The 14244-nt window shown below is 43.9% G+C and overlaps 1 protein-coding gene across 3 annotated transcripts in view; it reads left to right on the top strand.

The window, feature by feature from the left end:
- The window catches only part of AK5 (adenylate kinase 5), a 274707-nt gene that overhangs the window by 226351 nt on the left and 34112 nt on the right, over positions 1-14244 (top strand). The window lies entirely within an intron of this gene.

Raw genomic sequence — 14244 nt, 5'->3', positions numbered from 1 at the left:
TTCAGATGAGGACACAAAAGCCCAAAGAGGAGAAATATCAGAGAAGACAGATGCTCAATGAAAATCAAACCAGAACATCATGTGTAGGAAAAAAAGCTTCAAAGAAACAAAATGTCTTTTGGGTGGTTTCACTTGGGGAGGAAGACGATGGAAGATTTTGCTTCTTTTCACTTTTCGGAGTTATCTAAATCTTCAGTAAGGAGCATGTGTTTCTTGTACAGTTGAGGAAAAGCTATTACCTATAAAAGAAAAAAAGAGGAGTTCCCGTGGTGGCGCAGTGGTCAACAAATCCGACTAGGAACCATGAGGTTGCGGGTTCGGTCCCTGCCCTTGCTCAGTGGGTTAAGGATCTGGCGTTGACGTGAGCTGCGGTGTAGGTTGCAGGCGCGGCTCGGATCCCGCGTTGCTGTGGCTCTGGTGTAGGCCGGTGGCTACAGCTCCGATTCAACCCCTAGCCTGGGAACCTCCATATGCTGCAGGAGTGGCCCAAGAAATAGCAAAAAGCCAAAAAAAAAAAAAAAAAAAAAGAAAAGGAAAAAAGATACCTCCTCTATAGCACAGAGAATTCTACCCATTATTCTCTGATAGTCTATGTGGGGAAAGAATCTAAAAGAGAATGGATGTGTGTGCATGTATAACTGAATCGCTGCTGTACAGCAAAAATTATCACAACATTGTAAACCAACTATACTTCAATAAAACTTTCAATAGAAACGTCATAGGGTAGACACGTTTAGGAATCACCATACCTGTGACTTTATCTCCCCAAGACCTGAACCTTCTTTGACACCTGTTTGTATAACAACTTGAGTCTTGGAATCCAGTTTCAGCCTCTTGTCTTCATGAGACATTTCACATGTCTTACTGTGGTTGTGATGCGTTTTAACTGAATGAATCACAGAACCACGAACCTTTAGAATTGTGAGAACAGAGTTATAAAATCTATAAAATCATGTCTTCCCAAAGTCTCCAAGCAGATAAGTGGTGCAGCCTGATAGAGGTGCCAGATTTAACAAATAACAGTATTCAAAACTTAATTAAATTTGGACTTTAGATAAGCAATGGCAGTGCTTAGTATAACAATGTCTCATGCAGTGTTTAACTAAACAGCCTGTGTTTCATCTGACAACCCTAGAGATGAAAGCCCAGCTCCCAGTGACCGAATTGACTGAAAACTGCAGGGCTTTTCTGAAAGCCCTAATTTCAGTCTAATTTCCAGAATGGCCTTTTATATGAGGGGCTGTAGAGCTTAGAGGTACAGGTGGCCCTTGGACCTAGTTGTGCCATCCATGTAATAGAGTTACAAATAGCACCCACCTCGGTATTGTAAGGATTAAATGATTTATTACAAATAAATCATATAGAACAGATACTTAGTAGGGTAAGATAACAAGCTAAAAGCATTGTGAACCAGATACCTTTATCTGAACAGTCTACAGCGACGTCCTGAACTTATCTCTGAACTATTCCCCTGGTACAAAATAGGCCACGGTTTCCCTCCCATTACCTCCGACTTGATGCTGAGAAAACAAGAAGTTCTTCTCATCTGCAGCAGAAAGAATAGCTCTGCTTTTGCTAATAAGGCCATGAGGATTCTTACTAACCATTATATCAAGCATTCACTCACAACAAAACCATTATCTCAGCACTCTTACTTTGTAAATATTAAAAGAAAGAGTAGGAGTTCTCGTTGTGGCGCCATGGTTAATGAATCCGACTAGGAACCATGAGGTTGCGGGTTCGGTCCCTGCCCTTGCTCAGTGGGTTAACGATCCGGCGTTGCCGTGAGCTGTGGTGTAGGTTGCAGACGCGGCTCGGATCTGGCATCACGGTGGCTGTGGTGTAGGCCAGTGGCTACAGCTCCGATTAGACCCCTAGCCTGGGAACCTCCATATGCCGCGGGAGTGGCCCAAGAAATAGCAAAAAAGACAAAAAAAAAAAAAAAAGAAAGAAAAGAAAAGAAAGAGTACCTCTACAGACTCCCTACAGTGACCACTAAGGCATTCACAAGCTGGCTTCCTCAGATGGTCTAGTCTAGAAGTTCCCAGATCAAGCTAACCATCAGAATCACCTGGGAAATTTTTTTAAAGATCTTTTTTTATTATGAACATGTTTCAAACATTCAGCAAACCTGAAAGAATTGTATAATGAACACTTGTAAACCCACCACCTAGATTCTACCATTAATAGTTACAGTAACTTTTTTTTTTTTTTTTTTGTCTTTTTACCTTTTCTAGGGCCGCTTCCCGCGGCATATGGAGGTTCCCAGGCTAGGGGTCCAGTCGGAGCTGTAGCCACCGGCCTACACCACAGCCACAGCGATGCCAGATCCGAGCCGTGTCTGCAACCTACACCACAGCTCATGGCAACACTGGATCCTTAACCCACTGAGCAAGGCCAGGGATGGAACCCACAACCTCAAGGTTCCTAGTCGGATTTGTTAACCACTGCGCCACGATGGGAACTCCTACAAATAACTTTTTATTTTAATCACATATCTGTTTATCTATCCCTTAACCCAGCCATCAGTTCCTCTTTTTTCCCTTACCCATTTCAAAGTCAGTTGCAGATATCTGTATACTTTCCTGGGGAAACTTTCTAGAACTATAAATTCCAAGGCCTCAACCCCAGAGGTACAGAGATCTACTGATTCGGGAATTTTCTGCACCTCTCTGGGTAATTCCGATGCACAGTCAAGTCTGGGAACTGATCAGTCAGAAGAAGCTAGGTTATGCTGTAGTAACAAGGAAGCCCTCCTAAAAATTTCTGTGGTATAGAAGAATAAACATGTTGCTTCTTTTGCTTCTTTCTCCTTCGCCTCCTCCTCTTCTTCTTGTTCTGGACTAATGCTACATGTTCATCAATAGTGGACTAGGCTTCACTCTGGTAACCATGCCGATTGAGTCCCTGCTATCCAAAATATTGCTTATAACATGGCAAAGAGAAAAGAGACACAGAAAACCACGCGTTGGCTTTATAAACCTCTGCCTAAATTTGACATACATGCTCCTCTGCCCACATTTCATTGGCCAGCACAAGTCACTTAGGGACTTTTTGTTCAAAATGGTGGGGGTAATTAATCTTTCCTCAGGGAGAAGCACTATTGAAGAGAGGCTGGAATAATTTTAAAAATTTTTTATTATAGTTGATTTACAATGTTCTGTCAATTGGTGCTGCATGGTAAAGTGACCCAAACATACATCCATATATATTCTTTTTTTCATATTATCCACCATCATGTTCCATCACAAGTGATCAGATATAGTTCCCTGTGCTAAACAGCAGGATCTCATTGCTTATCCATCCCAAATGCAATAGTTTGCATCTGCTAACCCCAAACTCCAAGTCCCTCCCACTCCCTCCCCCCTCCCTTGGCAACTAAAAGTCTGTTCTCTATGTCCATGACTTTTTTTCTTTTCTGTAGATAGGTTCATTTGTGCCATATATTAGATTCCAGATAGACGTGATATATATGGTATTTGTCATTCTCCTTCTGACTTACTTCACTTAGTATGAGAGTTTCTAGTTCCATCTGTGTTGCTGCAAATGGCATTATTTTGTTCTTTTTTATGGCTGAGTAGTATTCCATTTGTGTATATGTACATCTTCTTAATCCATTCATCTGTCTGTGGACATTTAGGTTGTTTCCATGTCTTGACTATTGTGAATAGTGCTGCAGTGAATATAAGGATGCATGTGTCTTTTTCAATGAAAGCTTTGTCTGGATATATGCCCAAGAGTGGGATTGCTGGATCATATGATAGTTCTATATTTAGTTTCCTGAGGTACCTCCATACTGTTTTCCATAGTGGTTGTACCAATTTACATTCCCGCCAACGAGAAGCTGGAATATTTAGGGAAAGTAATATAAAATAACACGGGAAACTGCTAATATAATCCAGACTCTTTGATTTACAGATGAGGAAGCTAGCACCTGAAGAGGCATAGTGACTCTCCAAGATCAATCAGCTAGTTCAAAGCAGAAATGGTCCCCTGACTCCCAAGGTCATGTACAGGGCTACCTCCCTGCAGCTCCCACATCATTCACCACTCATTCCTCCATCTATTCATTGATTGATCTTGTAACTATTGAGTGCTTACTACTATACACCAGGTACTGATAAATAAGGCACAGTCCCTGCCATCAAGAAGTCCCCAGTCCCATGTGAAATTCTTCCACATGACCTTCAGATATTCTACCACCGGCATATCTCATCCTATTCAGCAAATAACCTGAAGCAGCAGTGTGTTTCAGAACTAATAAAAATATTGTCTTTGAGGATAGAGACCTGCTTTTCTTAATTGTTTCTGGTCAGAGAGCACCAATTCCCAGCAACCCTACAGAAACTCATCATGGTGATACAGCTTATCCTAGATAGGGGATATTTAAAGTAATTCATGGGCCTACAGTGGTTGAGCACCACTCCTAGGGCACAGTCAGTCCATGATCTGATAGCAGAAGAGCTTTTCTCTGAAAGGCATCATTCAGTTACAGAAACCTGAACCCAACCTTGAAGTCCATTTTCATTTGGAACGAAGGAAATTATTTTAAAAAGGGAAAAACCTTATAGATTTTTAAACAACTCTGAGGACTATCTAAAAATAGGATAGTTTGATCTGCAGAAGATACTTGATACCTTTACAGGCTATCACCGTAAAGATGATCCATCTTTCAAGATGTTAAAATAGTACCACAATATAAAAAGTGCTACATCTAATCTTCATAAAAGCACAGAATGGTAGAGCTGGGAGGATGTCTAAGCAGCACTAACTGCTTCATTTTACAGATAATAATCATGATGCTTATTGAATGTTTCACTGTGCCAGCTACTGTTCCAAGCAATTTATGAGTGTTATCACATTTGCCCTCACAACCAATAGGCATTGTGATCATCCCTATTTTGTCATTGAAAAAGTCAAAGCTCAGAGAGCATGAATGACTCCGTTGAAGTTAAATAACCGGAGGAAGGTCTGGGGTGTGAACCTAGAACTCGAGTCCTTTGGTCCAAGGTTCCTTTGATGTGAAAGAGAATCTAGTTGTCACTTTTTTTGGGCCACAAGGCTCCTGGACATTGACTTTGTTTGACAATTGCCTGTGATGCTTTGAAAGGTTCTGCGGGGACACCAACATAAATAAAGCTGTTTCTGCTCTCTGTGAGTTTCTGCCTGGCAAATGAAGGGAGAGAGCATGGGCAATTTATGTGTCCTGGAAGCCAGGGGAAAAGAGAATTTCAAGATGAGGGGGTGGGTGTTTGTTTCTGCTGTTTAGGGCTGCACCAAAGGCCTCTGGAAGTTCCCAGGCTAGGGGTCGAATCGGAGCTTCAGCTGCCAGCCTACACCACAGCTCATGGCAGTGCCAGATCCTTAACTCAATGAGCAAGGCCAGGGATCAAACACACATCCTCATGGATACTAGTCGGATTTGTTTCCACTACACCACAACAGGAACTCCCTCAAGATGTTTATCAGTGGTGTTAAGTGTCACTAAAGAGTCAAAGACAGTAAAGACTAGAAGAAGGTCATTGAATAATATGACAATTATGACATCACTGTTGAACTCTAGAAGATCAATTTCAGAGAGTGTTGGGGATAGGAGATAGCTTGCAAGAGGGTAGGGAACCGAGAAAATAGGAGGAAATGAAACAGGAAGTTTCAAGCTACTGAAAAAAAAAGGAAAGAATGTAGAGATAACTAGAGGATGAAGACAATGGTGGAAATAGTTTTATTGGGATTGGGAAATACTAAGCATGTTGTCTACAGAAGAGATGGTGCCAAGAGAGAAGAACAAATTTAATCTGGACAAGAAAGAGGGGATCAAGTTTTTGGAGCAGGCAGGAGGAGAGTAACCATTCATTATTAAGTTATTGACTATTTCAGCCACTATTATAAAGTGTCTACCGTGTTTCAGGCACCATGTTCATGCGCTCTGGTAAGCAAAGCCAAGCCAAATCCTATAGAGTCTAATATGGAAGAGAGGCTTTAAGTAAGCTGTAGATGATAGATAGATAGATAGATAGATAGATAGATAGATAGATAGATAGATAGATAGATAGAAAGAAAGAAAGAGTAGGTGATAGAGGTAGATGATGGATAGATTGATAGATATGATAGATGATAGAGATATTAGATAGATGATAGATAGATAAATAGATAGATAGATAGAATAGGTGATAGAGGTAGATGATGGATAGATTGATAGATATGATAGATGATAGAGATATTAGATGATAGATAGATAGATAGATAGATAGATAGATAGATAGATAGATAGAATAGGTGATAGAGGTAGATGATGGATAAATTGATAGATAGAGATATTAGATAGATGATAGATACGTAGATGATGGAAAGATAGATAGATAATTATATTCTGTGAAAAATGCTATGATGGAAAATGCTGAGATGCTATAAGAGCCAAAACAGAGAAGTTAGCCTTAGACTGAATAGTTGTATAACAGCTTCCAAATGAGAGAAAGGAGAAATGGAAGACAAAGAATGAAGATACCCTTTTTGAAAATGTTGAAGAGGAGTTCCTGTCTCGGCGCAGCAGAAATGAATCCGACTAGGAACCATGAGATTGCAGATTCAGTCCCTGGCCTTGCTCAGGGGGTTGGGGATCCGGTGTTGCCGTGAACTGCGGCGTAGGTCACAAAAGCAGCTCGGATCTGGCATTGCTGTGGCTCTGGCGTAGACTGGCGGCTAGAGCTGTGATTAGACCCCTAGCCTGGGAACCTCCACATGCCATGGGTGCGGCCCTAAAAAAAATGAAAATGTTGAGGAAAGAAGATAATCTTCACCTTCTTAGTGAATAATAGGAAAATTTTAATGCCTGTTAAAATGAGGGAAATAAGGATTTGAGGATTTAAAGACAATGGAGAAGTATGTTAGAACCCATCCATGGACATCAAATCTGGTATCAGCAAAAGAAGAATATTTCCATCAAGAAACATTAAAAGCTATTATTAGGCTAGATAGCATGAACTATCAAGGAATTCTTAGCAATCCAAAATAGATGCAAATCAGGTAAATGGTAGGTTGGGCAGAGAGAGAAGGTGGGTGGTTCTCATGGCAGACACAATAGAATTCAAAGGGTGCAAAGGATTCAAAGTTCCTAGTGTCTATCTGGTCAGGGAGGTAAGTGGAGCCCAAAGGGAATGGACCAACCCAGTGAGGTCACAGTGAGAACAGAAAAAAAGTTGAGAAGTGAGGTCAAGGGAAAAGAGACAGGGAGAGGAAGACATGATCAGAGTGGAGTACAGACCCGAGGAATGATGAAATCTCAGTTTCAGCCAGATCAGTAGGGAGCTAAATTCGGTTAGTGATGAAGGTCATTGGTGCTGAAGAGGTTTAGAGAATGCTGAGGTTGGGGTGAGATGGGAATTAAGACCTGAAAAACCTTGCTGATGACCTTAGAACATATAGAATGCTGTTCCTTTGCTTTGCCTTGGAGAAGATAAACTTTATGAATTTGCCAAACCATGTACGTGTGTGTGTGTGTGCGTGTGTTTACACACACACACTAACATATATGTTAATTACCTGCAAGTGGTCTGGACATCTCAGAGGGATGGTTTGCCCCCATACTTGTTGTTAGATTATGTTTGATTCAAACCTTGATATGCTGGATGACACCCTGCAGATGTAATTTGGGAAGAGTTAAAGGAATGAGTAACCTCCTCTTGTTATAATTAGCATTTATCAGACAACAAGAAATCGGACAAGGAGATTTTTCAAAGATACTTGTGGCAAAGGGATAGATTTCAGAGACTCTTCAAATGTAGACTCAACTTTCAAAGTTGCTTAGGGCTTGGTCAGGAATGGGAGATGACAAGAAGCAAAGTCAAAGGTAGAATGAGACTGAGTTGAGTCTCATTTCCCCCCATTTTACAGATGAGGAACCTAACACTCAAAGACATTAAGACTCCCAGAGCCACATGACTAGTAAGTGGTAGAGACAGAGTTTATTGCCAGACTCATCTATCCTGTGCCCTTCTCAATACATCACACTCCCTGTCCCATCATTCTCTGCAGGACACTTTCATGCCCCAAGTTACTTTACTGAAGATACCAAACTCACCCTTCTGCTTTCCTCTTTCACATTTCCTATATTAGCAAAAGTAACCATGCATGCGCCTCGATTACCCTTCCCCTGCCTGGGCTAGGGTCCCTCCCTGCACCCCCACAGTGGTATTGACAGGCCTGGCTTGTAGCCCCCTCACACTGTTCACACTGCAGTTGAGGGAGGAGTATTTTCATAGGCGGTGTGGGGGCATAAAGTAAAGTGGGAGATTAAATAGCAGAAGAACCCCAAGTCTATTAGCCCATTTGTTTGGCAGCTAAAATAAAATTGAAGATGACTTAAAGAGTCTGCCCAACACAGACAACAATGAATTTCGCATCTATGGGGCCACGGTTTAGGAATGAAGACCAAGAAATCCTTTCTCAAAAGGGCATAGAAATATGAGGTGAAGAAGAAACCTTGCTGTGCAAGTAAGGTGGGAAGGAAAATCACAGAAGAAAATTCCATATGGGATAGAGAGAGAGAGAGAGAGAAAGAGAGAGGGGGAAGGAGAGAGAGAGAGAGAAGGGTATATATAGAGAGAGGTTTGTGTGTGTGTGTGTGTGTGTGTGTGTGTAGAAAGAGAGAAAGAGAGATGAAAAAAACCAAAAGAGAGAGACCGAGGGAGAGACAGAGAGACTCTTTAGGCTCCTTCGCAGTTGGAAATCATGTTTCCACCAGATCTCAAGGACAGCCTCCGCTGCCGCCCAAGTGTTACCTGGATCTGCCACCCAAGCACCACCTGCCACCCTCAGAAGAGGGGAGCCACAGCACAATGGGTAGACCAAGATTATGCCCCGCGGGTCTTAGAATGGAAGCAAAGCAGAGAGTAAGACCAAGTGATTTCTTATAGGAATGAGAGTGAACATCAGGGGTGTTCTAGCCATAGTTGGGTGAGACCCGCAATTCATCTTGAATTCCTGGTTTGGGGCACCCGATGATATCAGGAAGACAGCAGCGAGCAATGGCTTGAAGCAAGATCTTAATTCTCTGCTCAGGAATTGAACCCAGGCAACCTGAGTGAAAACCCAGGAATTTTAGCCACTAGACCACCAGGAACTAGAGGCTAGAAGTGAAGCTGCCCTGGCTTTTGTTCCTTTATGAAAATAAAAATTTTTCAAGCGGATCCACCAAAGCCGTAAGAACAGGCACAAAGTTTATTATCCGAGGCACAGCACAACATGTTGGAGAGCACACAGAGAATCGGTTTATTTATTTAAGACAGAAGCAAGGCAGAATACACACCCAAAGAGTGGGAGCATCCTCCTGAATGGGGATCGCTCCAGAAAGGTGATTTAAATCACTTATATGAGAGCAGTTCTTCCAGGACTTTATGTTCCTCCAGACAATCATCTTACTTTGGTTCCCACATCTGAGCATACCCAGGGCCCTCCCCAATATGTGTGAGCATCTTTCAACCAAGATGGATTCCAGCGTAGGTGCCTATGGGATATGGACAGCACATATTATGGGATAGTGCCCCTCCCTGTTTGACCCCTGAGACGTCTTTCTGCCCATGTGCAGTCAGGGAGGTCTCCTTGACCTCAAGAATGATAGATGTGGTCATCTTATCTGTTTACTCCAGCAGAGCTCAGCTCTTGCCATTAACTTTCCTCGATATGTCAAAGTGAAACAAGTTCCAGTTTACTCAGCCTGACAAGTTCCAACAGTTCTCTGCCCAGGAGCTCTGCCTTCTACTTTACTGGGATGCTCTGCTCACCTATCAGCCTCCCCTTAGATGGTGAATTCTCTGAAGGCAAAAACAGGGCCTCTCAATCTTTTGATTCCCAGCTCTTAGCATAGCATCCAACCTACCGTGCTGCCCAAGAGACGCCTGTCAAATGAAGGGCTATATTAACAGGCCCCACACTTTAGATTGTAGCCTGCAGTTATCAAAATAGAATAAAATGTCAACAAAAGACACTATAGCCTGCTCTACACTGTGACTCTTCAAAGCATTTTTCAGTGTAACAGAAACTTGCATCCATGCATTTGTTGGTATTTGGGATTCAGCTAATTATCTATCTGGCATCATCCTTCACTTGGCTTTCTTCCTGCCAGAATATGCTCAGACACACCAGCTTTACATCCTGAGGCCAAACATCCTGCAAAGCCACATAGGAAGCAGGTCTCCTCTTGCAGAGCCCAGGAGTTGGCTCTGCAAGAGGAGAATGAATGAGTCCAGCAGAGGACTGACCCAGAAGAGAAGAAGCACACTGCAAAAGGCGGCTCAGGGGGCATGCCGAGGTGATGCAGCTTGTTTCATTTCCACCTCAGAGAACACCGGGTACCGAGGAGAATGCACGAGGGAGAGTCCAGTTATGGGCCTGAGGCTCCCGGATCTGCAGGCTTCTCCCCTTGCATGGGTGCAGAGTTAGGGGAGCTGAGACAGGTGGGGATTCAGAGTATCTGTACTTCTCACAATAGAGCATCTTTGGCCTCACATAGAAAAAATACTAAATTACATTGGTGGTTGAGAATAACAATTCTTCACCTTTTTTTTTTTCCTCTAAGGGCTGACAGACCCTTCCAACGAGAACCTCCTCTTCTAGGCTCTCTTTGTGAATCACACCATGCAGTATCGCGTATAGGTTTGTCAGGGGGCTAAGCCTTGAGTAATGATACAGGAAAAATCAGTGAGATGAAAGTAAATGTGACAGCTCTTCATCTTCTATCCATCATCTTGTCACCGGAGAACACAGCCCACTCACTGGGGTATGTGGCACCTCAACAGATTTTTTCCCCATGTGACAAATTATCTTGGAAGGATATCAGAGCTCCGTTGTTTTTTATTTAAAAGTCATAAATGAAGGCCTCAAAGCCATTAAGAGACAGTGTATGAAAATTCACACATCTAGAGCCGTTTTTGTGCCTCCGCGACAGTGATAAAAATCACTTTGTTCTCCAGTTAGGAACCATGAGAAGAATCAAACCATTGTACAGATTACTTAAAATTCCAGCATGCCCGCACCATTTGCCCAAAGAATGTGAAGAATTTGCAGCTGTTGCTCCCACGAAAAAAAGGTTTCTAACTGGGGCAGCGGCTGCTGTTGAACACACAGCTGTGGTTAATTTGAGCTGAAGATTCTTCATTGCCTTTGTGTGCAGATTTATTAAATAACATTTTAGAGGAGCAAAAACTGTAATAGTCATATTAGTAGGCGGCTGCAGGAAGCAAATAATCGGAATGCTGCGTGTTTGCCTTGGAAGCTAAGTCTGAAAAGATGTGTTCCGCACGACTGGCTCCCAGCCATCCCAGGGAGAGAGTTTCCAGGTGAATCCAGCCCCAGATGTCCTCGTGGCCCCTGCAGGAGCCCAGCCTTTTGTTCCCCATCTTCTTCATCCGGAAGCACTTCTCCCCAGAGTGGCCTTCCCTTGCTCCCACTCTTGTTTCTATTATCTCAGGAGACAGGAGTCATAGGGCTTGGAGCAAACGTAGCATAGCTGGCAGTTGGCCGCTCCAGCTAAGTGGTCTGCATTATTTTTGCAAGCCTCCCTAATTGCCGTTTTCTGCCTACATCTAGACAATTCGTGACAATACAGTGAGGGGACTGAACCCTCCCCGTTTGGCTTAGAGCCTCTGGCTGGGTGAGCAGAAGTCAGGAAACGTGGGTCTTTCCTGGATTTCCTGTCAAGGCCAAGGAGAGGGAGAGAGAGGTCCTTCTACGGATGAGACACCCCAGCTAGTGCCCCTCAAGAGGGGGGGTTGCCCAGCACTGGGAGAAAGGAGTTTTGAATATGAAGAGAAGCCGGCCAGGAAAATTGCAGAGCAAGTCATAAATCCCCACTACCACGCTGAAACCTCATTTGTGTTTTACATGCCTATGTTAAATATTTCCTTTTAATAGGAAAAACCTCCAGGCAATAAGACATACCTCGTGAGATGGGTACTGTGGGGCAGAAGGTCTAGTGGGAGACGTGTAAGACAGGCCAGGGGCACCCCGCAGAGGTGAGGGCATGGGCTGGTCCCCACCAGAAGGATCCAGGCCTCAGGGATGAAAGGGATCTCGATAGTTTGAAGGGGAAGCAAGAGCCTCGGAGGCTGAGGACCCAGAAGAGCCAAAGCACCCTGAAGAAGTACGTCGTGATGAAGAAACGAAAGGTGGCTGGACAAGACAGGACGGTGTTGCCTGAGGATGAGACATGAAGAAAAAGGGACCTAGAGATTATCCTACTAAGTCAGACAGGGCAAGACAAACATCATATGTTATCACTTATATGTGGAATCTTAAAAAGAGGATATAAATGAGCTTATCCGCAGAAGAGAAACAGTCTCACAGACCTTGAAAAGCTTATGGTTACCAAAGGGGACAGGTGGGAGGGTAGGAGGAATGGACTGGGGGTTTGGGACTGGCTTCTGTACACAGAGGCACATGGAATGACTGGCCAACAGGGACCTGCTGTATAGCCCAGAGACCTCTCCCCAGTATTCTGCGATGATCTATGTGGGAAAAGAATCTGTATAGGTATCACTGAGTCACTTTGTTGTCCAGCAGAAATTATCACAATACTGCAAATTAACTATACGTCAATAAAAGGTTTAAACGTGGGGGAAAAAAAAGAAATGAAAAAAAGTTGGAGAGGTTAAATGGAACTAGATTCTGGAAAGGTGAAATGCCACTCTGAGGAGTTGGGATTTTTATCCTGTGGGGCCTGGGAAGCCATTGGATATTCTGGAGCTGAGAAGTGACCTGCTTTTCAGGCATATCATCCTCCTAGCAGGTCCGCTGGACCCCAAAGCCTCAGCCAGTGCCCCAGAGAGAGGCAGGATGGCAGAGCATGAGGACCTCAGCGGTGGCTGGTCAATCTGGGTGCAGCAGGAAAGTGAGGGGGTGGCACCTCTGAGAGCCAGAGTCAAGGCTTCACATCCTAGGCTTGCTCCTTACTCATCTTGCCTGAGGCCGTCAACGTCTCTGTGCCTCTCCTTCCCCACCTGTAAAATGGCGATAATACCAGTGTCTGTCTCTCTTAAGATTATTTAAAATTAACATACGTAAAATGCTTAGAACAGTGACTGGTACAGTAAGCACTTGGCAAAGGTTAGCCATTCTTATTTTCAAGATGTAAAACCTGGAGTTCCCATCGTGGCACAGTGGAAACGAATCTGACTAGGAACCATGAGGTTGCAGGTTCGATCCCTGGCCTCGCTCAGTGGGTTAAAGATCTGGTGTTGCCATGAGCTGTGGCATAGGTGGCAGACATGGCTCGGATCTGGCGTTGCTGTGGCTCTGGCATGGGCCGGCAGCAACAGCTCCATTTCGACCCCTATCTGGGAACCTCCATATGCCGCAGGTGTGGCCCTCAAAAGACAAAAAGACAAAAAAAAGATGTAAAAATGTACAATTCAGTAACTTAGGGGAGCAAGGAGTCAAAGATGTCATGTTTATAAAAGACATGGGAGATCACCAATAATAGCTAGAAAACAACAGAAAATTTTCATATTGAGGGTTATTCTCCAAAATAACTACAACCTTCAGAAGTGTCAAGGAGACACAGAAGAACTCTTCTACCTGCAAAAAGACCAGAAGGATATGACAACTCAAGGCGGCAGGTGATTCTGAACTTGATCGATGGGCTTCAGGGGACATTACTGGCACCACTGGGACAATTCCATTGAGATGCGAATGGGGTCTGAAGATGGAGTGATATGGGAGGTTGTGCTTAGTTCCTTGTCTGGAGGAAATGACCCTTGAAATGTTGTATAACAATGAGGCACCCAGTTGGCAGCTGATTCTCAAACTTTCCAGAAGGTGCCTTGTACTCAGAATGCCTCTGTAAGTTTGTGATTATTTGCAAAAGAAAAGAATTCATCTTCAAAGTAACAGCTACCATTTGGTGAGCATTCACAGTGTATCAGGCACTGTGGTCTGTGTTTGCACAGGAACAGGTTCAGTGCCCCTCCCCCGCCCCCAGGAACCTCTCTACCACAGCGGAATCATGTGCCCCTCCTCTGCGCCCCTGTAGCAGCGGGAACTCCTCCCCACCAGGCCACCTAGAGTGACCACTGCTGTTTGTAACACCCTCTGCCCTCCAAGGACATGCTGGTTGAGGGCAAGGTCCCTGTCCCATCCTCCACTGTACCTGCAGCTCCGCACCCACTCCCGGTCAATGCTCAGTACGTGCTGGGAATAAAGCCCTGAGACCCTCTCCCCATGCTGACTCCAGCCCCAAATGAGGCACCAGAC

The sequence above is a fragment of the Sus scrofa genome, chromosome 6 (assembly GCF_000003025.6).
Source record: "Sus scrofa isolate TJ Tabasco breed Duroc chromosome 6, Sscrofa11.1, whole genome shotgun sequence".
Taxonomy (NCBI): Eukaryota; Metazoa; Chordata; class Mammalia; order Artiodactyla; family Suidae; genus Sus; species Sus scrofa.
The sequence above is the reverse complement of the archived record's forward strand: the minus strand, read 5'-3'. Positions and strand labels throughout refer to the sequence as shown.